This window comes from Zootermopsis nevadensis, unplaced genomic scaffold (genome assembly GCF_977971745.1).
Source record: "Zootermopsis nevadensis isolate Lab colony 2312 unplaced genomic scaffold, Znev_1.0 Znev_ptg000024l, whole genome shotgun sequence".
Taxonomy (NCBI): domain Eukaryota; kingdom Metazoa; phylum Arthropoda; class Insecta; order Blattodea; family Termopsidae; genus Zootermopsis; species Zootermopsis nevadensis.
The window spans coordinates 16,777,915-16,802,976 of record NW_028259156.1 but is presented as its reverse complement, the minus strand read 5'-3'; the positions used below and the strand labels follow the sequence as shown (position 1 = coordinate 16,802,976).

At 37.2% G+C, this 25,062-nt stretch overlaps 1 protein-coding gene across 2 annotated transcripts in view; it reads right to left on the bottom strand.

Annotated features, from left to right (window-relative positions):
* RYa-R (RYamide receptor) overlaps positions 1-25,062 on the bottom strand; it is a 123,433-nt gene that overhangs the window by 15,354 nt on the left and 83,017 nt on the right. The gene's annotated exons all lie outside the window — the stretch shown is intronic.

Here is a 25,062-nt window from a genome sequence, read left to right as displayed (position 1 = left end):
CTATGACGAACTTTTCCACAGTAAACTGTTAACAATTCTTCGTCTAGAACAATTATAATTAAAGAAATTAATCTGAAATCGAAACTTGAAACAGAAATTACGTCATCGTGCATACACATCGAGTCTTTGAAGGTTTTCACTAACCCAAAAGGGTTAAGCTTAGAATTAGGTTAAACCAAGGGTGCCTGAAGGAAAGCTTAACCGATTCCTTTGACTACTTTGCGCTCACACGTGAGTGCTTAGTTATTACTCCTACTCGGCGCTGGTACAAGGTCTAGGGATCTTTGTCTCGAGCGCATCTCCGGAAGAGCGACGTCTAATGTGTGACAGAACAAAATTTAAAATTCATTCCTGAAGAAAAAAGAGCACAATAATACCACAATCCATTCTCCGCCAATACTTCACGAAATGAAGATAAAGATGATTCTTACAATTGCTTTCAGAGAAATTACACAGAGGCCTTTGATAAGAAAACCTGAAGCAAAACAAAATACACGCTAGAATACGGAAATGTATTTTAAGGTAACAGGGAGGGAGAGAGAGTGGACTGGACTTAACTGGCTCAGTATAGGGTCCAGCGGTAGGTTCTTATAATTTCAGGCAACAACAAAGACGAGGAAATTCTTCAACAACTCAGATTTTCAAGAACGACTCTACTCCATTGTGTCATTTATAGTTCAAATACGTATTAAGGAATAAGGATCAGCTGTACTTCATATGGATTGGCTGATCCGTTATATTTTCTCTAATGCCAATATTTTTGAAGTAACATAGGTTATACAAAGCGTCAAAAGTTAGAATCTTAGTGAGTAATAAATTGTAAAGTATGCGGAAGGAAACAGTCGTGGCCAATTTTAAGGCAATGTTCCAGCACTTGCCTGGACGACTGAATACAATCCTTAGCTCCGTGTGACTTCTTCCTCTTCCCAAAGATGAAAATTCAGCTAAAGGGAAGGAGATTTGAGACGATAGAAGAGATTCAGGCAAAATCGCAGATGGTGCTTGACAGGCTGACAAAGAACGATTTCCAGGGATGCTTCCAGGCTTGGCAGCGGCGCTGGGATCGTTGTGTTCACTCCCAGGGGAACTACTTCGAGGGTGATGGATGAATTTAATACCTGAGATAAGTGTACGGGTTTTTATACGCGCAGTCTGAAAACTTTCCGATCGCACCTCGTACCAGTCTCTGGACGAAATACGAACCAGGAGTGACAATTACTCAACAGCGACATTTGATTGTCGTGGTTATTCTTTCTTATTAAACGACACTGTTCTCGTACAGGGCCGGATGAGATTGGAAGATGAAAAATTATTTGTCGGTATGTAAGAATCTATAAGAAGTGGCCATAACTTGTTTTAAGATAGGATCCAGTAAGCCTGAAGAAAATCACGGACAGGATAACTGTTAGTGACAAATGCTGGCTTCCTATTGGACATCCACAGTATTTTGCAGGCTGTAACAGAAGCAGCAAATGCCCAAAGAAAATTCCCGATAGTGGTAGCGCGCGCAACGCCACTGTGGATCACGATGAAATGTTTAATGTCAACAAGATTTTTCAAGATCTTGAAACGGCTCTTTACTACACAAGACTATGGATTCCAGATTCACAAAGAAGAAGCAAGCGCCTTTTTCCCATTTCACAAATCACACCTACCGTATCTGATACACATCGTAACAAAAACGCTATTGACTTCTGAATCTCGTCTCACAGAACGCTACTTCTCTGAGAATTCATGCAATTGGACAGATAATAAGACGGTTTTCCATATTTATTCGGTTCAGTATATCAACAAGGCAAATATATTGTAATGGATGGAGCTAGATTGCATTTATTTATCGTTATTCTTACGAAGTATGAGCCGGCTTAGCTCAGTCGGTATAGTGACTGGCTACGGACTGGACGACCGGGGTTCGATCCCCGACGGGGGCAGAGGATTTTTTTCCTCTAGCCTCTGCGTCCAGACCGGTTCTGGGGCCCACCCAGCCTCCTCTACAATGGGTACCGAGGTCCTTTCCCGGGGGTAAATCCGGCCGGGGCGTGATGCTGACCACTCACCTCCATCTAGTGCCGAGGTCAAGGAAGAGTAGGAGCTATACCTCCACTCCCGCTAAGCGCCTACATGGCGTATAGAGGGACAGCTTTACTTTACTTTATTCTTACGAAGTTCATACACGTGCGAACATCTGTTTGGGATGGCGACTAAAGGTAATCGATTCTTCTCGGGCGATTAGCCACGTCAATATGGAACATAAATTTGACATTTCGCAAACTAACTCTGTCTATACGGTCAGGAACTGCTGTTCGACCAGCACAGACTTGTGAATCATCCGCCGTCACATCCAATGCGTAGCAGGAACGCATTTCCCCAGGATCACGCGAGGCTCTTCAGTAATAAAACGTACCGTTTATATCCCGACTTTAATTCAGTTGTTCTTGTTTCTTACAGCAGATGGAACTTAAATCCCCGCCTTCCTGCATCTGAACCCAACTGCGATTTACTTTTCTCTTTCTGAAGTCCCTTATGTGGCACTCCTCAGTTTCAGCCTGAAGACACGAAATTCATGACTGGGGTCTTTCTGGTACGTAAAATACACACTGCATTGCTAAAAATAAATAAAACATGTTCCAAGAACTCACTCCGACACCTGATGCTGGATATTTTAAAATAACTTTCATGTAATGGACATCAGAAAATAACAGCAACGAATGTACTTTGAGTGACGGAACGCCTGCAAATACAGTTAACACAGAGAAGTAATTTATGAAGTGTAATTTGTTTTATTATAGAACATATCTTTCATTACCTCATTTTCATGGCAATGCATAATTTAAAATTAGCAATATAGTAGCAGAAATCAAATGGCAAATTCCGCATTGGATGCGATCCTGAGCTACTTCAATCCAAATCTCATCTTCCAATTTATCTGGCTAGATAAATAATGTCCTCATGTTAGGAAATAGTAAACTGATAAAGCATTAGATAACTGTTTATAATACAGGAACTAAAAAAAAATCACTAATATCGAACACGTTACTTGGCTATTCCGTGTTAAATTAAAATATAATATAATATTATGTTTGTCAGACCTGAGTCACATGTTTTCTTACATAACAACATTGCACAATAATAATAACAACGCTTACAAAAGACATATGTTTATAAGAAAACGCCACTGACACTCTCTTGCTGGAGTAAATCTAGGCATTTAAAATAATTTCTTAAAAAACAGCCTAATAAGGGATTTTATTTGATACCATCTATGTGCTAATTTCTTGCAGAAGCATTTTCAAATCCGATATGTAAAATTTTAGACAATACTTCAAAGCGAAGTTTCCACTGTCAATAAAATGTTAATAAACACAGGCATTGTTATGTTTAGACCGCTTATCAAATGATGACTGACTAATAATATAATTACTCTACGTATTAGACCACATAGGTGTACACTCTTATTTAAATTAACAATAAGTATATTAATATGCATTATGTATTCCAATTTAAACAATACTTTCTCCCCAGTCTGTAATGATTCAACAAAGGAAACCAAATCAATTTGTTGCTAACACAATCAATATTAACAATCGGCAACATCAAAAAAGGCATTAAACTTTATTAAACTCTTATTTATTATAAAATACATACAATTAAAGATTTAATAAAATTTAGTTAGCAATGTACTCAATTAGAATGGGCAAGGAAAATGGCCAACAGTTTTCATTAGGTCCAACAGATTACGTGAATCCTCAAGTCCATGCCTTAACGAGTGAATTATGTGTAATCAGATTTGATGAAGAAGTCTGTACCATCATTTTAAATTATAATTTTAAGCTTAATCCGATTACCTACCATCCGCAAACAACAACAACGTAAAACAAGGGATTAAGAAATACATTGAAAGGAATTTTCTTTTGTTTTGGAATGATCACAGACTGGGTTGTAAACACGTATACTGCCATTAATATTCATTATCAATCCAAAAATTAGATGAGTATCGTCTACAAAACTATGGCAAACACTAGTTTTATAAAATTGCACGGTGTCATAACCCAGGGGACCACAGCCGACGTTTCAAGGACATGAAACATCAACTCTCATATTATAACCATATTATGCTTCTTTGTATATTCTTTCAGACATTACTTAATGCAATACTTAGTTCCAAATATTACTAGAAACGCTCTCAAACATTCTCAGAGTGAGGAATACTTCCAAAACTACATAAAATAATTAACATACCTGGAAACTTTGTTACCTGATGCTCAACCAGGGCTTACTGGAGCACGTAGTACATAAATCAAAGACCGCGTGACAGACAGTGCAATAAATCTCAGTCACAGCTAAAACGCGAACCAAGTGATGCGACCAATAGAAACGCAGTCTTCGCCTTCAAAACAGACCGAGAGTCTCTCGGTTTCTTAAGGGCTTAAACTTGTATTCTCTAATATAAATACTGAATTCCAGACTTAAAGCTGATGAAACGCAATCTTGAGGACTGTTCACTGGCGAAACGGAAAGGACTAGAGTAGACTTATGAGATCGAAATGTAGATTTAAATGAAACTGGAGAAGAGACAGTGACCACGCGGAAATGAAATTTTTTAAACAGAAAAAATATGAACATCATGGCGGTAAACGCAGGACGTGTGCGTAAAAATAGATAATACAGGAACAATTCAGCACTTTTATATCGATATGAAGAAAACTATGTTCAGAGCCAAAAGACAGAGACTACAATTATGGAGAGCAATGTCACAACTGTGATGGATTCTTTGGTTATTTACAATGCTACAGCATGTTAATCATAGGCGTAGTTAAATAGTAAGATGACAGACCTGCTTGAAAGTAATAAACCAGCATGCATCTGGGGGGACTGAAGAAACTCAGGAAAAACGCCGATTAGGATTGCCAACCACCAGAACGAAGTTCTACCAAAGTTTCGTGAGTCCTCCATTATTATCACCGCGTAATTCCGCTCCAGCTTTTAATCTCCAAATGCACTCCTTTAAAATAAATTATGTAATTATGTAAAAGCATGGCTTTACGAAAACACCGGAAGCGAATCTCTGATGATAGTGGCTTCTATTACCGAAAAGAAACGAAGCCAGTAAAAGTAATCGACATGAGGAAAAATGAATCGTTCTTATGACAGAATACGTATTAAAATAATGCAGAACTGAAGGAGCTTCATTCTCAGGACGAGGCAGAAGCATCATCGTGGAGAAAACACAAAAGCAATTCCATAAATTAGGTAGGAAGGAAACATGAAGAACTCGGGTGAAATTATACAGTGGACGGTAAATTAGTAGAAAATGGAACTTTACAAATTAAAAGAGTAATTTAGTAACAAATTCGAATCTAGTTTCCTGTTGGTTCAAAACCGGTTATCAAATCGTGGAGTCAATCAGAAAGAAAACATTTATTTCCCGTTTGACAACAAATAATCCAAAGAAGGAATTTTCTTATACCAATATTTCTTCCAATATAGGACTATAATAATAACAGAATATTTCATAATCCAATATATTACTCAAAAATTTCCCTCACATCACGTAGTGCAAATAGAATCGCAATTATATCCTTAAACAAATTGTCGTAGCCGTCTATCTCGAACTGAAACTAACAATTATTTCTGTAATAGCGATTTACCGGTATAATAAACCATTTTCCCACTCGCTGTGACTTCAGATGTGCAACTAGGTACAGTAGTTTAGAATCTGCAGACCTTAATTTGACCATTCTAGCTCACTCCGTTCTTTAAGCAACGTACCTTCAGCATGCACTTTAAAACTTACTTCCTCGTTTCCTTGACTACGCAGCCGGAGGATACAGACACTAATGAGCACGAGAGGCTGGGCTTGCCAATTACGGACCAGATGAGGAAGACATCGTTAAAAAGCAGCAGGGGACTCCCACATGCTCGAAGGAGAAACGACTCATTCCAGAAACCAAAGGAACTAAGAAGTTGTTGAAGGAGGTACGGATTTTTCTGCAGACATGATGGGTGATCGTACAGCAGTTGGAATGTTTTATCGGAAACCTTCCTGAAGAACACACTTGTCCTTGGAGCATTTATCTGACAATTTATAGTCATCCTTCCATCTGTTATGATTTGTTTAATTACTGTACTGGGCTTGGAAAATGATAAAGGATAGATTATTAAAGCCATGCTACCTGGGCAGGGACGATCATACTCTGAAAATTAGGACTAGGAAACAAAGAACGGATGTAGGCAAATATTCCTTTGTAAATAGGACCATAAGAAGCTGGAACCAATTACCTCCAGGCGTGCTAGAGTCTTTCCCCTGTAAATTAGGCACCTTTAGAAAGAGGGTCAGAAAAGTAGTTACAAGCTAAGGGTTATTAAGTTGGGGAATAAATGGTGATAAGGGAAGTGAAGTGTCTTAGTCTCCAAGTGATGAAGGGCTGTAGTTCTTTGGGATAAAATTTTCATGTACTGAGAGCGGACTTTATATTCTACTCTAAGTATTGTGATTAATTAGTGGATGTGTGTTTTTTTATTGTGTGTCAGATGTTTTATTTTGAGTGTGGTATGTTGTATTGTTGTATCTCATTGTATTGTTGTGTGAGTGCATCAGTTCATGACGTTTGTAATACATTACAGTTATTGTCTTATGTCTAGGTGGTATTAAGTTCTTTTTTTTTTAAGTTAAGTACTTGAGGTTGGATGGTTTTGTAATTTATGAGTTGGTTGATTTTGAGTGGGATGTGTTGTTTTTGTTGTGTCCTTTTTTATTGTTTTGTTCTGTCTCTGTGTTGATGTATCTCATTGTTTATTGTGTCTTATTGTTTTTGTTGTGTCCTTTTGTTTATTGTTTTGTTCTGTCTCATTGTGTTGATGTATCTCATTGTTTGTGTGTCATATTGTTTTTGTTGTGTCCTTTTTTATTGTTTTGTTCTGTCTCTGTGTTGATGTATCTCATTGTTTATTGTGTCTTATTGTTTTTGTTGTGTCCTTTTGTTTATTGTTTTGTTCTGTCTCATTGTGTTGATGTATCTCATTGTTCTGTTCTGTCTCATTGTTTTGTATGTTATTGTAGGACACTGCCACCGGGTATAAACCCATTTGCAGTCAATAATAAATAATAATATATAACTTTCTTAGACGAAATTCTTATGTATATTATTGTAATGCGTACATCGCAGAGAGAAATCTTAATCGTGAAACCTGAAGAAAAGATTCAATTTGGAAGATATAGATACATATGGGAAAGAGATCATAATGTGGAACATAAAAATTGGAAGTCATATTCAGAGTAAGAGTAATCACAGTTTAAATGTTTCAGTTTCTGAGATTTTTCATCGCCTGACAGTTCAGATGTAAAACTACCCAGATGGCCCAGAGATGACAGTCCCTCATCTGCTCAGGAATTTAGTCGAAATCCTCATATCCTATTAGATGAAGATAAATTTTAATATTGTCCCCCCCCCCACCTGAGTCAAGAACTCGTTTAACGTTTTCTGTCAAAAACTGAAAATACATTTCTTATTTCTCCCTTCCTTGCTCTACGTCACAGCCATCTTATCCTCCTCATGTAAACACAATAAAAATACAGTCCAACGGTTGTGAAACATGTGGACGGACAAACTGAAAGCCTGACATCTTCATCGAATGTTTACTTTGTGCAACGAAGAACCCATGATATGTAGGTACGTCAACAGAATGTTCGTGAACGGTCATTTCATACCACGTTCTAGTCCGTGGAAACAGGCAACCCCGTTCTGACTCGACCACTTCTCCGACATGGTTGTGGAGCGGGTTAGTCGAACCGACTGCACAAAGGGGAGTTTGCAGCTATTAACTTCTCAGTCCTTATGCAGCAACGGTGTTAAAGAACTTAACGAAGTCGCCGAAGGCCTATTCATTTCACTGCTGTACAGATTCACAGGAAATAATTATGGCTATATTTTGTATGCGTATAACAAAAAACGAATGCATCGTGTTTGACTTTTTCAGGGCTTCAGTATATTTGTGTCAAGCCTGAGACACGGTAAGGATCAACAAAGGAATCAAGACGAAAGGAAAGAAGGAAGGGAAAACGAAATAAAATATAAGAAAATAAGAAAGAAACGAGAATATGAAAGTTAAAGAAAATCAAAGGAAGGGCAAAAAATATGGGCGAAGGAACATATGATTGCCCGAATCTGACTATAATTTTCCTAAATTTGCAAACAAAATATCAAAACGTACAACCACATAAAGACCTTCTCCTGACTTGGACCTTACACGAATTCCTTTTTATTTTTGCGGTACCTTAAAACAGAACACGACGATTTCATTACTGATGACCAAAAGCATTACAAATGTCCACTAAAAGAAATTACATATTCAGGTTTCTCTGCACTGACAGTACTCTAAATGCCACGCGTCTCTGCCAGAAGCCTTCCAAGAAGTGTATTCCTCTGGCAACCTGCAAAATTTACATTACACTAAGAGGACTTCTGGAACACTACGCAGCGCATGTCTTGCTGAGCTGAAATACAGCTTTCTCATAACAGCCTGCCATGGTTCTACAATCTCACGTTCTAGATGAGGACTTAATTCTTTATTTTGACATGAAAGTTTCATGAAGCAATTAGACTCCAAGTTATAGCGTGTGGATTGTAATCTTCACGGAAAGCCTCAATCATGTGAAAGAGAACTGCTAGCTTCACGCTTCGGCCACTTTATACCTAAGGTTATATCATGATGTTCATTTGACAGGAGGCTGGATGTGAGAACGAGAGTCTCAGATCTCATAATCGGTTAATTGCTTCAAACGCTGAAAAAGAGCGAGCAGATACACAAATACACATGAACACTTCTTCATTCCACAAGAAAGAAATAAGAACTGACTGAGTCGTTTTTAACTACGTACAACGAACTAGTCTGTTCGCATTGTAGCACGTAAACTAAAACAATACAGGCCTATTAGTACACAGACAAATCCCTGTGTAAACTGTCTGTATATACAGACGGACAGACGGACAGGCGCTTGCACTAAGACGAAAACTTAAAGAATCAACTTAATATCGACTCATTCCAGTGGTAGCACATACCATTCCTTCATTGTACTGAAAACACGAAAAGCCGAGATGCTAGTCTCAGCAATTTGTTACTTAATTTCCGAACGCCACAAGCTCGTGGCATGCCGTCAGACTACACAGACATACCGCCTAGACAGCATACGATGTAACCCACTCCACTGCACAGAACATAATCCTTGTTCCCACACTTGGGGGTTACATAATCCGATATGAGGTTGGCTCCAATACCCAGGAATTATAATTTAAATCCTGTAAGATGCTTCTGGAATGGACACTGCAAACCTAGCGTGATGCCCTTCCTGACATTTACATGATTAACCCTTTTAAAACCTAGTGGTAACCTTCTCTAATAATCAATGAGTCTGCATTTTTATTATGTGTTATTGCAATTATCAGAGTATACAGTGATCATTTCCTTAAACAGCATTAACCAGTCGATCTTTATATTGGTGAAGAATTTTGTTTTCTTTTCGGTACGGACTGAATTCTTAAAACGTATTTAGGCGAGCTTCGGCTACAAAGGACTGATGATCCCGAACTGCGCATTACAAATAACAGTTCCAGTCTCAGTCTGCATTCATATCAAAACCTCCAGCTCCTTTCGTAAATTCTCATACGATCTTGTTGTTAAGCGACCACAACCGGTCTTGGGAATAGTGCATAAAGCGATCTATGACAACCAATATTTAGGTTACTGGCAACCGTTTCATGCTTAGATAGATCACTGTGCATCGCCATGGTGATAAATAATAGACAATAGACAACAGCTTTCATGTCAACTCACACATTTCTGTATTTTCGGTATTTTTATCTGCTCAACGAGAATGCATATGTGGGTGAGTGCGTGCGTGTATATAAATATAAACAGCAGATAAGCAATTTAATTTTTTTTAATAATAATATATTTGGTTTAGAACTATATATAGAGATCTGTGGCTGCCTAACACCAGGTTTTCACGGCCACAGTCCTTACATACGTAGCACTATTAGCACTACTGATTACTACAACTATTCACTAATGCTACTCTACATGACTATTCCTTAATCCCTAATACTATTTACATAACTCTTTCGTATTGTTCTCGTGCCTTCTACCCCAGTGGCAGTTCTAAATTCCTAATTTTGACCTGTCTTTTACATCTTACTTTGTACAAAAATTTCCCTACATCCCTGACCTCCGTGTCATTCGTAGTGCTTAAAATTTTCTTGAAGGCCAACTCTTCGCCAACGGTGAACCACTTGTTCCTCAGGAGCTGTCCCCTCCACCTCCCGGTTTCCGTAACAGGCCTACAGTTTATTTTCCTAAAAACCCGAAAGAAGAACGGACTCTTTGCTAATTGAAAATAAAACATTGCAAATAAGTAACTGTAAACAGAATTAGAACGCATGTTTCAGCAAGACCCATTAGTGTTCTGCACTAGACGCAGATCAGACCAGACGCAAGGTCTGTACATTCTTTAGACTTAGCAATGTCCGTACAGTAGGGCCACAAAAATCCATGAAAATAAATTAACTGTAGCGGGTCGTATCTTCTGTTCGAACGGAAATGCTAATTAACGGATACGTGAAGCCGGGGTATCGGGCACTAAATACGAACCGAAAGCAAGACTGCTGGTCACTTTAATGAAAATTTCCGCGTAAACAAAGCGAGCAGATTCCGGATCGAACCTCACGTTCCAAAATAAAAATAGTGATGGAACACACAGACAAACAGAGGGAAACAGGAAGAAGAAAATATGTGAAGGAAGAGAAAGGAACTGAACGGAAGAAACATAAACAAAAAAAAGTCAAATAAATACAGAGGCTCTTATACTAAGTAAATAATATTGGGAATATGCAAATAAAAATATAAAAGTAAAATATCGATATCTGAAGTTGGCCTGTTTTCAGGAATGGCCCAAGGACTGTCCATCCGCGTCTGTGTATGTTCAAAATCAGGAGGTGGAGCGGAGGATTAACTTAACAGCAACGGCTAATGTGTCAAATGAACCATGTCACACGATTACAAACTATTATAGAGAAATATCACATTAAAGATGTCGAGCTATTTAAATACAAGTAACCTGATTAATACCTTAATTAAAAACACCAAAATTTCTTATACCTAGAGTAGAGACGAAAATGCAGTTGTGTAAGCAAGAGTACAGCTGCTATCTGGCTTGTAAAGTCCATTAAGATAACTGAGTTATGCTGCCTAAGAGGTGAGGGATGCTGCTAAACGAATCATCTCGTGCTCCACTTGAGGAAATGTTAAGGCAGCGCCGGGATTAACTGGATTAGCTAAAGAGATCAGCAAAAGCCACGTGATAGCCAGAGCTCAGTCCAGCCCTTGCTGGTTTACGTGTCATCCATTTATCGTAATGAAATGAACTGTCCAAGAGATTCGGACCGTCTTACAGTATATACGTCCTTTAAATAAACTGCTTACAGTGAATGTATTGTGGGAAAGTCACATCTGTACGTCCGAATGCTGAGTCTGTAACATTACTGAACGAATGTAGATCAAATTTCGTATAAGGGTCTAAACCAAGAGGGAATTTACTCTGAGATGTACGAGATCTCCACTCAACAAGCTCGAGGACTGGGAAAAGCAAAGGTGGCCGCGGCTTCATGCAATCTGACTCTCCTCCCCACCCCCTCTCTCTATGCGATTTATTATAATCCCTCTCCGATTCTATTGGCTAGCCTCCAAACCCAACAGCACGTTCCCACTCAAGTCTATTTATGTAACACTAGAACAAACTCCCTGTTTCTCCTTACTTTTATTACAGCATTTCCTTCATTGTCCCTGATTGCAGCCTTTAATGGAAAGAAAACAACTGATTTTAAGAGCCGTAAATGGAAAAAAGTACTACACATGCATTATGAGTTATAGTACATAAGTGCATTTAGCACCTTCCACAAAACATCTGATTTTTAAGAAGTTTTTCATTCGTTTCTATTATAAATATACGCGTAATCTTAGCTGTTTATTTTCGTAGACTTTTATCAAGTTAAAAATATTTAAAAAATAAGACGTGTTAGTTAACACAACAAAAAATTTTCATATTATTATAGTCATATGTTTCCACCACTTGGAAATTATCACGCCACATTCCAACACATGAGGTTACCCACCTTAAAAGATGAAGGTGTTTAAATGCATAAATAATAATTTTTAAAAACACGAATAATAAACAAGCAAATAAAACCGAGTGACAATGAAAAAGGAACAATAATACAGTGAACAAAAATAATAGACTAATGGTAACACAATCAGTGATTATAACTGTGTCCTAATAAATGTGTGATAAATCACAGCGTAACATTTGAACTTTGCCTGCGCACGCTCAGAGATCACTGAATGCAGACAACAGACTGTAGACCCAATTGTATAAGACAAACAGCATACGTATATGTGCCTTCAAGTAAGTCCTCTGAGACAAATGAAATAAATGGTTCAGGGAGCAATGCGACATAACCTCTGACCTATTCCCCACCTCTTATTGTTCCGTGCATATATCACGCAACAAATTCTGGTACCGAACACATCACATCGCTGGCGTGAATGGAAAGCACACCTTTGTTAGTACTAATTATGAATTTGCTCTAATGATTTTCAGGTAGTTCATATTAGGATGCTTGGCTCACTATTAATACAGAATTATACCTTATATTAATGTTACATCTCTTTGTCCAATTAATGTCTAACACGGCGCAAAACAGAGTGGCATTTCTGGAAGTACGTTACATTGAATTTAACAAATTATCGGAACTGAAAATCATAGCGCAACAACGGGCTAATCCACAAAGTTAAAATATTTTAAATAATTAAAACACTTAATTTCGCTATCATCCAATCTCATATCTTAATAAGAAGCAGAAATATTTATTCGTGGTTTATTTAACGACACTGTCAACAGTGTAGACTATGCAGAGTCAAACGAGAAGACGATTAATGAAAGATGGAAACGGTCGTGGTATAATTTAAGAACCGGCATTTGTCTGAGGGGAATATGGAAAACCTTGAAAATGTCAGTCGGTATAGCGGATCATGAGGCCAAAATTTAAATCCAGAAACTCCCGAAAATAAATACAGAATGCTAACCACTTGGCAGCGGCGTACGTGACAGCTTCTTATATGTAACACAAAAATGCTGAAACATTTGTAAAATAACAAATACTTTTGAAATCATCTCTGCAGGAATGACACAAAAAATCAAGGATGTCGCCTCCTTAAAATTAATGTTGCTTAACTCCTGCACACAACTTCTAAAATGATATAAAATGCTATAAACTTTTAAACATTTGTAGCGTAGGCAAATTAACCGTTTGTCTAAAACCACTGCAGTAAAGTGCTTTAGGTTATGACATTCATTAATTGATATCTATCTTACGCAGACAGACATGAGAGATAAGAAATCTGGGAGGCTTTAAAATATACCATAAAACTGAATTTTATGAGGGTCATAATTCAGACGTAAAAATTATTTCAAAATACGAAGTGGACGAGAATCCCTGGGTGCCGAGCGATTTGATTACATGCAGGAAAGTGAGAGAAGATTAAGTGTTCTTAGTGTTTCTTATGCTGTCAAATCTGAACAAAACAAATTTAACTCGGTTTAATACTAGTTTATTTGTTTAATTAAAATGTATGTAATACAAATAGGCCTATAAACATTTAACGGTACTCCAACTGAATAAATATATTACATAAATGCGTTCTAAGCAAGTCTGATTACCTACCTGATATTTATTTATTGCAGATAAAATCATATTTTTACGAAACTAACTGCAGTATGTCGTCTGCATCATTTTACATATTACGAAATTATTCTTCTCAAATATTTCTTTAAATTTTACCTTATCAAAAAAGTTTGTAGATCCCAGTGAGTTCCATATTTTTCGTTATAGAACAACTGTTGGACAATAACCAAATTCGCTTCTCGACACACCGGAAGTTTGATTTGAACTAGGTGTAAGGTGTGAATCTGTGCGTATCAAAATTAAAATCGTCCCACGAATTCTGAAACAGATTCTCAATACCAGACATTACTTAAGATCATTCGGAACTATGAAAAATACAGTATGTGGACGGACAGACAAAAATGAGCTTATTTTAAGTGTTTGGCGCAAAAGAGGCTTAAATGCATTAAATTGACTTCTTTCTGAATGGAAAATAGGTCTATGGCGTAATACAAATAATTTGTAATATGAAATTTAATATCTAGTGGCGGATGTGCGATCAGACGAACATGAAATTTATCACTGTCCAAGGGACTAAGTGACTATCGTTCAGTAACTTCGCCTTGAAAATGGAAGCAGCTAAGTTCTCCCGAACGTCGTAATGCCATCCCACCACACTAAGGCGTCACCAGCTAAGGGAGACAAGATTAATATTATACGCACTCACAAAACGCCATGTTCATGGCATTCTCATTTCAAATGCAAGTGTAGTAACCTTCTTTATCTACACTTGCAAGCTTTTACGTTTACAGTACAGACCATGAAGCATACGAAAACGTAAAGGAGCCCTAAATACTTCATTGCGTCAGTAAATCATTTTTACGCTGTAAAGTAACTTTAACAGGGCATTAATATAAGTGAGAGCTGTCGCCCTTTACGACAAACCTGAAGAGGCTGTTCATCTGCTACCCACAGCGGTGTGTTCATGTCGGTCCCTTAAGAGGATGTGAGGCGTATAAATAAGGGGCGGTCCTGACAATGTAAGATGCATGTAGCCTATGTGGTAAGGCACAAACCGAAGACCTGTAAATCGGTGTTGGCCTCTAAGCGTACTTTAATTTAATATCATAAGTTTCCTTCCTTCGCGGACACGAGAAAACTTCAAAACGAACTATTAACAAGTCTATTAAATTCTTGAATGTTTAATAGATAAAATACTAGTTGCTTCATAATTCGTGATATATATATATATATATATATATATATATATATATATATATATACAGCGGAATACGGAATATGAAGTTTATTACCCGGCAGAAATCGTGATGCTGCTCGTAAATCGATAAGTTTATTGTCCTTGATATTTTAAACAAGTTACGAACAGGAGGCAAAGCGTAACAATTCTGACCCGTTCTTCAGAATTTGAAAAAGGCGCCAGGAATTTCAGAGTTGTCTGAGGTCAGAAACAGTTCGAATGTATAGGCGATAAGTAATCAAGATGGAGTCCGCTCTCCAGGTAACGATGGTTACAAAGGTAACCAAGAAAGTCATATTTAATTACGCTCAAAAAAGTTTTAATGCTCTTAGATAAAGATGTCGTTAAAACCATCCAAACGAAATTTAAATTGAAACAAAAAAAATACATATTTTTCTTTCTGTAAAAATCCCAGTATTTAATTTAATCCAAATCTCTTTATCCGTTCTCTGCTTTTGTCATGCGTTCCGGTAGATCGAGCGATTTTAATAGAAACTCCACAAGGTGGCGAAAGCGCTTAAAATGAACCAGACGTGACGTGTTAATTTATTTTTGGTTAATTAATAACTCTGTTTCAACAGAGAAACTTACATTTATATAAAAGGAGATGATCGTTAACTATCACGACAAGCGAATCTGCGTAAAATAATTCGTGGTATATTTCAAGGTGACACTATTAAATTTTCCCTGACAGAATGAGGAAAAGCGAACGCCTTGAGATTCGAACCGGTTTGCGTCGTAGTAAAAATTTGCTACAAGAACTTGCTTGGTAAGTACTAGTCCCTTCGGCTCGCTGTGAGTAAATAATGTTTTCAGAAAACAACACCAACTATGAAGACGGAACTGCATGAAGTTATTCTCTCTTCAGGAATAGTTGGATTACAAATGCAAATGAAGGTTTAGAACACATTCGAGTTGCGAAGTGGTTTTCATTGATTCTATCACGTGACCTAAAGGGGTGGGAGAGAGAGAGAGTCTATTTAAGATTCCTTCTGCCGGCAGATCTCGTCTTCACTTCCAGTGTCAAAATGGAATAAATGAATATACACCACATTGAGAAACAGACTATGGTCATGAAATTTTCATGAGAAGTTTTGAAGGATCAAATTGACCCTGGATTACCTGTCTCAGACACTTAAAATATGTCGTAGTTTTTAAATAGTACAGCAAATTTACTGGTTGTTTTCAATTTTTATTTAACGGATTTGGAGTTTCTTTTAAAATACGAATACTCTTTAAGTTTTTATACATCCTCGAAATAATTTTGATTACTGGATTTATGTTTTCCGCACTTTCGCTGCAGTAGTTTTGCTATAAAACACGTAACATAACAGCAAAAGTAATTTTTGTTAGTGAGATATAGAAGAAAAGGAACACAGAGATTATTGGTAGAAGAGTAATCTAATTGTGAATGTTGCTGCTTATTACAAGATCACCAAGGAAATACAAACATCCGAAGAAAATATACGGATGCCAGTCACACATTACAGATATTATGAAGCAATCAACGTGATCCTCACTTCTCATGGTAATAACAGTCATGATGCCGAATAAGATGTGATGATGGATACATGCGGTGAAATGAGAAAGATGGACAGAAGAGGTATTTAAGTATCTCAGTTAAATTATAGGGTAATATTAGAAAAAAGGAACCAGTTAAGACAACCAGAATATTATGCTCGAGAAGTAAGGTCGAGTTATGGCTCTGGAAGATAAATTAGGGTTAGTCAATTTTGCTATCTAGTTCATAAAATTATATCAAAGAAAATGTTATGACTTTCTCTACTGCAATGGACTTACAAATCAAGGCAATGAAAACAATGGAAGGTGAAATAAACACAAACGACAGAAAACAGTGCAGAGTAGATACAAAGATTAAACACGGGAGAAAGTTTTCGGGCAGATACAAAACAAGAGAGCACTCAGAAGCTGATTACATTTGTAACTAATTGCACTGAGAGAGTGATAAATTGAGAACGTTTGTACAGGGATCATAAGGCCCAGGGAAATTTAACACGCGAAGTTGAAAAAGCATTCGTATGTCCCGATGAAAAATTCCACCGATTAGGTACGCAATGAAACAATATAAAACATGCAGATGTGTTACTTTGCCTGCCTCAGTACCACGGTTACTCGCTGATGAAGCAATGCCCCTAGAGTTCTATGATGTAACTTTTAAATTAAATTCTAAAACTGGCAATAGTGGCGAGTACACGTGTAGATTTTATCCTAAATTACATTTAAAAGGAATTTAATATCGCTGAAATTAACTAAACGTGGGAGAATCATAAAGGATGCATAAAATATATGTCGTATATCATGACGTTTATAAAACTAACTCCATTTGTATCTACGTTTCCAAAACAGTCCCGTCCCCTTCAAGTTATCTAAGAGCTAACTCTTGGGTAGCGGAACCCGAGGATCCAACACCGTTGATATCAAAGTTCATAACACTTCTGACACGGATCCACTCATCTGTCCTCACAACATATTCTTCTAATGTAAATATTTACAATGTCTTCCCATATTCTTCTCAATCTTCCAAGTTGTCCTTTAATACGAAGTTTTCCCACCAATATTCAGTAAGTATTCTTGTATCTCAAAAACCTAGCCATATCTCCATTCCATCTTAACCTCCGAGACTTCATTGTCCTAACAATACCAGGTGACGTGTATAAATCGCGAAGTTCCTCATTATGTAAAAGGCCCATAAATTTGAAAGTTTTATATTATGGGTAATTAAAATGTCTGTGTTCATTGAAAAAGTAATCTCCTCTGGGTCAGTCGAGCTTGTAATTTTCAAAAATTAAATATAAGTTACAACTTTAACTTAATTAATTAAAAACTTACTTTCAAAGTTACGATAAGGAAGGAAATGTTTTAGAATTCCTCCCGCCTTAAAAATAATAAATTGTTAAACTGGAAAGAGCTTTGGACAAGCAGAACATGGACACAAAATAAGACGCCTATAAAACAGGATGCACGACACTGATCTAGTTCGCCTGGAAAGAACACCAAGTCTTTCACCCCAATTAGAAGATTTCACAATATTTTTTCTTCGACGAAGAAATGTGTTACGAAATTTTTGGTACATTGAATACGAAGTGTATTTGTCAAGATACCAGATTTAACATCAAAGAGTCGAAGGCGGCATATTCCGTTTGTTTGCGTTTGTATCCTAACGAACGTACTGCTTTTCAAACATTTTCAGCTCTGCCTGACTGCAGCTTGAACCAATGGTCAGCCATTAATTGATGCAGCACGTCGTTAAATGCAGCCCACGTGTTCTGTAAACTGTCAGACCACTAATTTTGCAATTAGACGGCTAATGGAATTATTGTGTGTTTATTCGTACATCTTAAAAGGGTACGTAGTTCAATAAATTTCATTGTGTTGTAGCTCAGATGTAAGCATCCAGCTTCATAATTCTAGCAACAGAGTTCAGTAAGGAAATTGTAGGGTATCACGCCCATAGTTTTGAGACCAATAAATTTTGCGCAAAACTTACGAAGTCAAGTTCCACACATAATTGCTTCCATCCGAACAATAAACTCAGCCAGACTTCGAAGTTCATAACGCATGAAATTTAGTGCACAATACTTCGGCTAATATAGACTTTCACAGACTTTAGAAGTTCCCAAATGTTATTCCAAACTTTCGAGTAGTCTCCATTTTACGTATAAATTACATAAAAAAGTTAAGCGACAATTTATCCCTTTCACTATTCTTGAATGATGTACGTATACACAAATACGCCTACACTTCTGGGCCGACAACAAATTTTTGTATCAATATTTCGGTTACACTGAAGTGTTTATTTGCACAAAAATCCATTTAAATTGCACGTAAAGATCCCTTTGGCTGAGGGAACACAACAAAAGGAGGTCGTCTCTAGAGGGTGGTGAACTCAGCATTCAGAAACCCGAACAGGAGCTACGGTCATATTTCAGTCCGTTCAAGCTTTTAGATAGAATCACATACATCGATTGCATTTATTCTTTGAACTTTTCCCAGCATCAGCAAAATGTTCTCTTGTACTCGACACAATTTCTGTTACGTTGCATTAAAGTGGAAACTGATTTTTCGAGCAATTAGACCCTAAACCTTTTTTAAACACTTCACTTAATTCAATAAGAACTTGTATTAACATTCTTTCTATTTTTCGTGATGCCACAGGGCTGTGATGAGTACGACGTTTCGGCATTTCAGCGAAATAAGCTGTTTACAAATTTAAGGCGAAATTACCAACTGAACAGAACAAAAATTCAGATGGTTGTTAATCCGGACGTTACACCTGGTTAGTTGGTTTCAGAATCCAGGTTTTCCAGGGCCTGAGGAAGATCACTAGCCTGAATTTCGAGATTAATTTATATAAACTGAGTCCACTGAAATCAATTTAAATTAACGTTAAAATAACAAAAAAAAAACTAAATAGTACACTGCATTATCAGCATTTATAAATGTATTTGTTAATATTCGCATTTTCTTTGAAGGGTTAACATTCATCCTAAAAAATAAACTTTTTTTTTAAGACGACAGTTCTTGGGGTTTACGATAGAATTCTGACATTTCGGTAGAATAAGTAGATTGGTCTCCTCCGGGCGGAACCAGTCTTGACCAGTTACTAAAATGACGGTACAGTCACATCCTGCGTGCAATATAGACTTACAAGACATAAATATGAAAAGACAGAAAATACGAAGCAAAATGTAAAGTTGTTCGAACAGCTTCGAAGCTGGGAATATTATATTGCATTACTTAAGGGACCTAGTGTAGTCAACGGCAGGCAAGGGTAAACCATCTGATTATACTCCCAAGAGCTCGCTAAGCGCCACCACGCCCTATTAAGGGTCAAGGACATAGGAGGAGGACTTAAGGGACGATATAACTAGCTTACATGAAATATAAATATTGTATACAATATTTTAGAGAAGAATCCGGAAAGAAACAGACCATTCTGGAAATAACATGCAGAAAAATTTGTCGCTAAATTACACACTGAATGAGATTAATGTAATTGGTTAATTAATTGTATAATATTATACGGATTATGCACTAACTGTCCTGAATTAATTCGCGAAGGGCCCTGCTTTATGACTGTAACGTTCCTGTTCCGCGACGGTAAAATGTTTCGAGTCCGTGAGTGAGCCACGGAATGGTCCTCCACAAAATAGTACTAGTGAAGTTAATCTACAATTTCGGCAAGGAATTACACGGCTGAAACAAACCGTCAGCAGAACCAAGGCCTAATATTTTATCAATGATACTCAACATGATAGTGATGACATTTTAAAGTAATGTACTTTTGTTGAAGGCGGCTGTCATGAAAGGGGAAAAATACAATTTGCAACACTGGCGTGTTTTTATATTACGCTAAAAGTTGAGGATCATAAAAGTAATTAACTGAGGCGCTATGCATTTGTCATACGATACCCGATTAACAGATGTTTCATTTTAAATGTTTCATCTGGTTGTCTGTTTAAAGCGCCTGAAAACACAGCCAAAAATGTAATTGGTTTTGCAGTATTTTAAAGCAGCTGTGCTAATGGCACGCTACCTTTTATCGAAATACGAACTCAGCCAACAGTTCAAGAATATTTAAATTTTGTAAATTACGCGAAGTGAGACATTTATGTACGGAATTCATATAATTAAGCTAGTAGGTAAATAATACGTCACGTTCTACCACTAAATTCTAGGTATTTTTTTGAATATGATTATGGAGGATATTAATACATGCCAAGCTTTGTAAAATATCTCCCACGTCCATGTGTCTTCCAGGTCAGAACTGGTTAAGAAAACAAATCTGTGCTGTTTGTATTTGCCATTTTTATCTGAATGCATAAATAAAGCACTCTGATCCATAAAACATGGCTGAAAATATAATTGTATTGAATTTACTTCCAGTTGTATGATAAACAAACTTGAAAACGAATACCGAAATGTGAAAAATATTATCTCCCTTACTGGATGAAAAGTTATTTCCGATGTCAGTATAACACGACTCTGTGCACTGCGATGCATGTTTTTAAAAGTAATATCCAATTGTTACGAATCCAGTGTTGCGTACATCAGTAAACAGAAAAGAGTTTTTTTTCCACACAAAAATCGTGCAGCAGCCTTTTAATTTGTCGGCAATTTATGAACGCTGATCAATCTGTATTCCAAATTCAGGGAATTTATAGACCAGAATTATACAGAAAGGGACGGTAATTTCCCATGAGACCCATGTGAAAATCAGCCAAAAATATTTTAATACTGACAGAAGGGAAAAGTTTGGATATCAGATTTGAACCTCACAACTCCCTCTTCAAATACAAAACTTGATTAATATTTCAGCCTAAGACACCGATAAGTGGGCAAGCACCAAGGGAACTATGCACTGTCATATTTAAAGACTTAGTAATCTGAGTATCGTAATGTATTCGGGAATAACGTGGAAGAAATAAAGAAATTCTCGTAAATTAATATTTTCTTACGCAATTCTTATGAAAAATTAACACCACGATTCCCATCTGTTTAAGAAAAGAACTGTAAGATTCGATGGGATTTCAAGATAGGACCGAACAAGATCAGACTCATATTTCCATAAATTGTGTTGTTCTAAATGTGTACAAAGAAATTAAAACGCGACAACACAGAAGTTAAGAAACACTAAAACAGGAATGTGTAATACGCTAAACTATCGTAAGAATCACAAGATTCAGAGCCCGCCAGGGGCCTATTTGAAGCAACAAAATTTAAAGTTAGACGCTAATTCTGAGACAGCAGTCGTGAACTCCAAGGTTGCTTTTCCTACTGTAATAATCAGATTATAATTATTCAAGCTTCACCTCTCAGGAGACAATTGTGGTAAGTAAAACATGGAATTCAGTCACAAATATTACCTGAATGTCAGAATTCTGCAACCGAAGTACATAACAATGATCAGTAGCAAAAACACAAAGATGATAATTTACTACTGTGGTCTTATCCGGTTTCTTATTGGTAATATGTTAACTAACTTCACGAGGCGCAGTCCTTGAGATAGTAACAGTCGCTCGGCTAGTCAATAAATTCCCCGAATCTGATAAGACCTGAACGCTGATTACAGTTTTTAAAAAAACCAGAAGTCCGTCCCAATCCCGAACCAGATGGGCGTAGTTCACGGTATCACGCAATATTTATTAAAACCAATTTTAATAATATCCTCCCATACAAGCACAGATTTCCATTAAAATTTTCCGAAAAACATTTCATAAGCACTTCTCATACCTCCCATGCCTTCTACACAACCTGACCATCCCTTTCTTGATTTGGCCACCCTAATGATATTTGACGAGTATAAATTATAAATATTCTTGTCATGCAGTCCCCCACCATTTGCACTGACGTCATCGTGACAAGTAAAATGCATTATTTAACGCCTGAAACCGTCAGCAGCAAATCCACAAATTATCATCGCATGTAAAACTATTACAGAATAATGTAAATCTGTAGTATGTTCCCTCATAACTACATTTCAACGTTCCACAACGAGGAGAAAGCTTAGAAACGAAAGAACACAGACCTAGCGAACAGAAACTAAGTCGAAAAGTTGGAAAAATCACACAGTGCACACATTCAAGGTTAATATTCAGTGTTATAATGTGGATACATATTTTTGGAACACCCTGGTTATTTCTATGAAAAGGATTATAACTTAATTAACGCTACGCATTATAACATTATTATTTTCAATTTAACTGTTTAAATTGTCTGTAAATAACAAAAAACGATTATTAAAAAACGTAAGCAAATTTACTGGTGCATTACTTTAGAACCTTACAATGTTCTTTGTATATGAATTATTAAACAATGTTTACATTTATTTTAATGGGGTTCCACACAACCAATAAAGAATTTATACATCTTACCAGATTTACGTACAGGCTTATACACAGAAGGACATCACAGATGGCTTACCTGTAGAAGGAAATACTTCAGTAAGCATAAGGGCAAAACATTAAAACTGAATGCAGCTCACGACTAAATATGACAATAGGTTCCGTCCTTTGCTAATAAAAAAAGCATCACTACAACAAATCTTCAGCTCATATTTTTATTTTTAAGGAAACATTCAACTTAGGAAGGGATGGTCACAGGTGTGGGGGTGTTTGCCCCAAGACTGGTCGATCACTCGCCTCCCTTCCTAGTCCCTTTTAATTCATTTTCTCCACTGCTCTTCTCTTCCCTTTAAGCCCAGCTTCCGTTTTACTGATTTCCCCATATCTTCCTTTCTCTTCGTCTCCTTTCTTTGTTTGTTACTCTTGGTCTTATTTCCTTTCTCCCTTTATTTCTCCTCCATTTGATTTCTTGTTTATTCTTTCGTATCTTTCCTTCGTTCTGTCTCTGCGTTTCTCTCTTCCTTTCTTCATTTCTTCCTATGTTTGTTTACTCCCGTCTTTCTTCAGCCCCTTGTGGGTCATTCACTTGAATACAAACAATTTTATTCCACAATTTCTCCTGTCTTCTTCAATGTGTTGAATGTTGAAGACGTAAGTCGCTGGGTTTGAATGTTGAGTTTTCCGGCAATTGCATCCAATATGTGATCCAGAACCAGTCTGACGTCCTACAGTTATTTCCATGTGACCAGATCTTCAGATCCGCGTACAAAGTTCAGTGACCTGTGAAGCCAGAACACGGTTACGTATAACTTCAGTACTGCACGGAATTCACAGTACCGTGGCATATCTTAGACTCCACAGCCAATCAACAAAATCATAACAGAAATCAGTAAAACAATTGACCCGAACAGAAACAGTTTGAGGATGACTGTCTTCTGGGCAGTTGCACCGCGTGGTCTGGTAGAAGTGTACCCTGATAATGAAGACAGCAACGCCTTTAAAATTCTAACAGACTACAACGGAGCAACAATCAGGTTATCAAATCTAAAACTTCTTGACGATGGTGAAGAGTCAATTGAATAAAAATTTTCTTGGATATTATCCATCGTCTAGTAAATATAAAACGTAAAACGACGTTTCGGAGATGGGACTCTATCTCCGTCTTCAGGTTCCTACACAGTTGGGCCACTAGATAGAGCTAATCCCTATCTCCGGAGCTCTATCTAGTGGGCCCAACTGTGTAGGAACCTGAAGACGGAGATAGAGTCCCATCTCCGAAACGTCGTTTTACGTTTTATACTTACTAGACGATGGATAATATCCAAGAAAATTTTTATTCAATTAACAATCAGGTTGTTTACATTTTCACTGTGGCCAAATTAAAATATTTAAAAAAATATTCATTTTCTGATAAAAGCTGTTCCAGAAACTACATATGGGCTTTTAATTCGAAAGTACGCATTTTAATTTTGCTGAGTAAGACGTAAAACCACACACACCAGAATCTGTATTAAACATGCATCATTGCGTGTCACAGATTACGATTAAAACGAATATCGAGTCCCGAACGAATAATTGCCGTCAAAAGACACGTTTACCTGGTCGAATGGCTACTAGCTGTGATTCGAATCTTGTTACACCATGCAGTGCGATGCATCTGAGCGTGAGAGGTTCTATTATTACGTTGCCAGTTAAGTATTCTGAAATCCTGACTGAGTTAATCCTGCAGTTCCTCGAATTAAATCCCATTTACCAAATTTGCGAGAGACAGCAAAAGAAATCCACTAAGCAAACTGGATAAATAAATCCTCTATGTAAATAATGCAATGTGCAACTCGTAAGCGGTGTTACTACTCTTCTCACGACGGCGAAGATGATGATATTGGTTGTGACGCCATGTGGATATCATGTTTTTCTCTCCCCCTGCCCACAGACATCACTGTTCTGTTCCTTTAAGCATAGATTCAAAGCTATTTCAAGTTGCCACCAGTTACAAATATAAGATCTCCGAAATGTTGCTTCAATTCTGGAGACATATGAAGTAACATATGGGACACTACAGTCACATGCCGGTAACAATAAGGAAGGTTCCAGGGTCGAAACTCGGCCAGAGGCCCGCTACCCGGATTCAGGGTTGTTGTCAGTCTGTACGGTTAAATTCAGGGGCAAAACCTTAAAACAGGCATCGATCGTTTCCTTCCTAATTCATCATTAGTAGTGACATGTC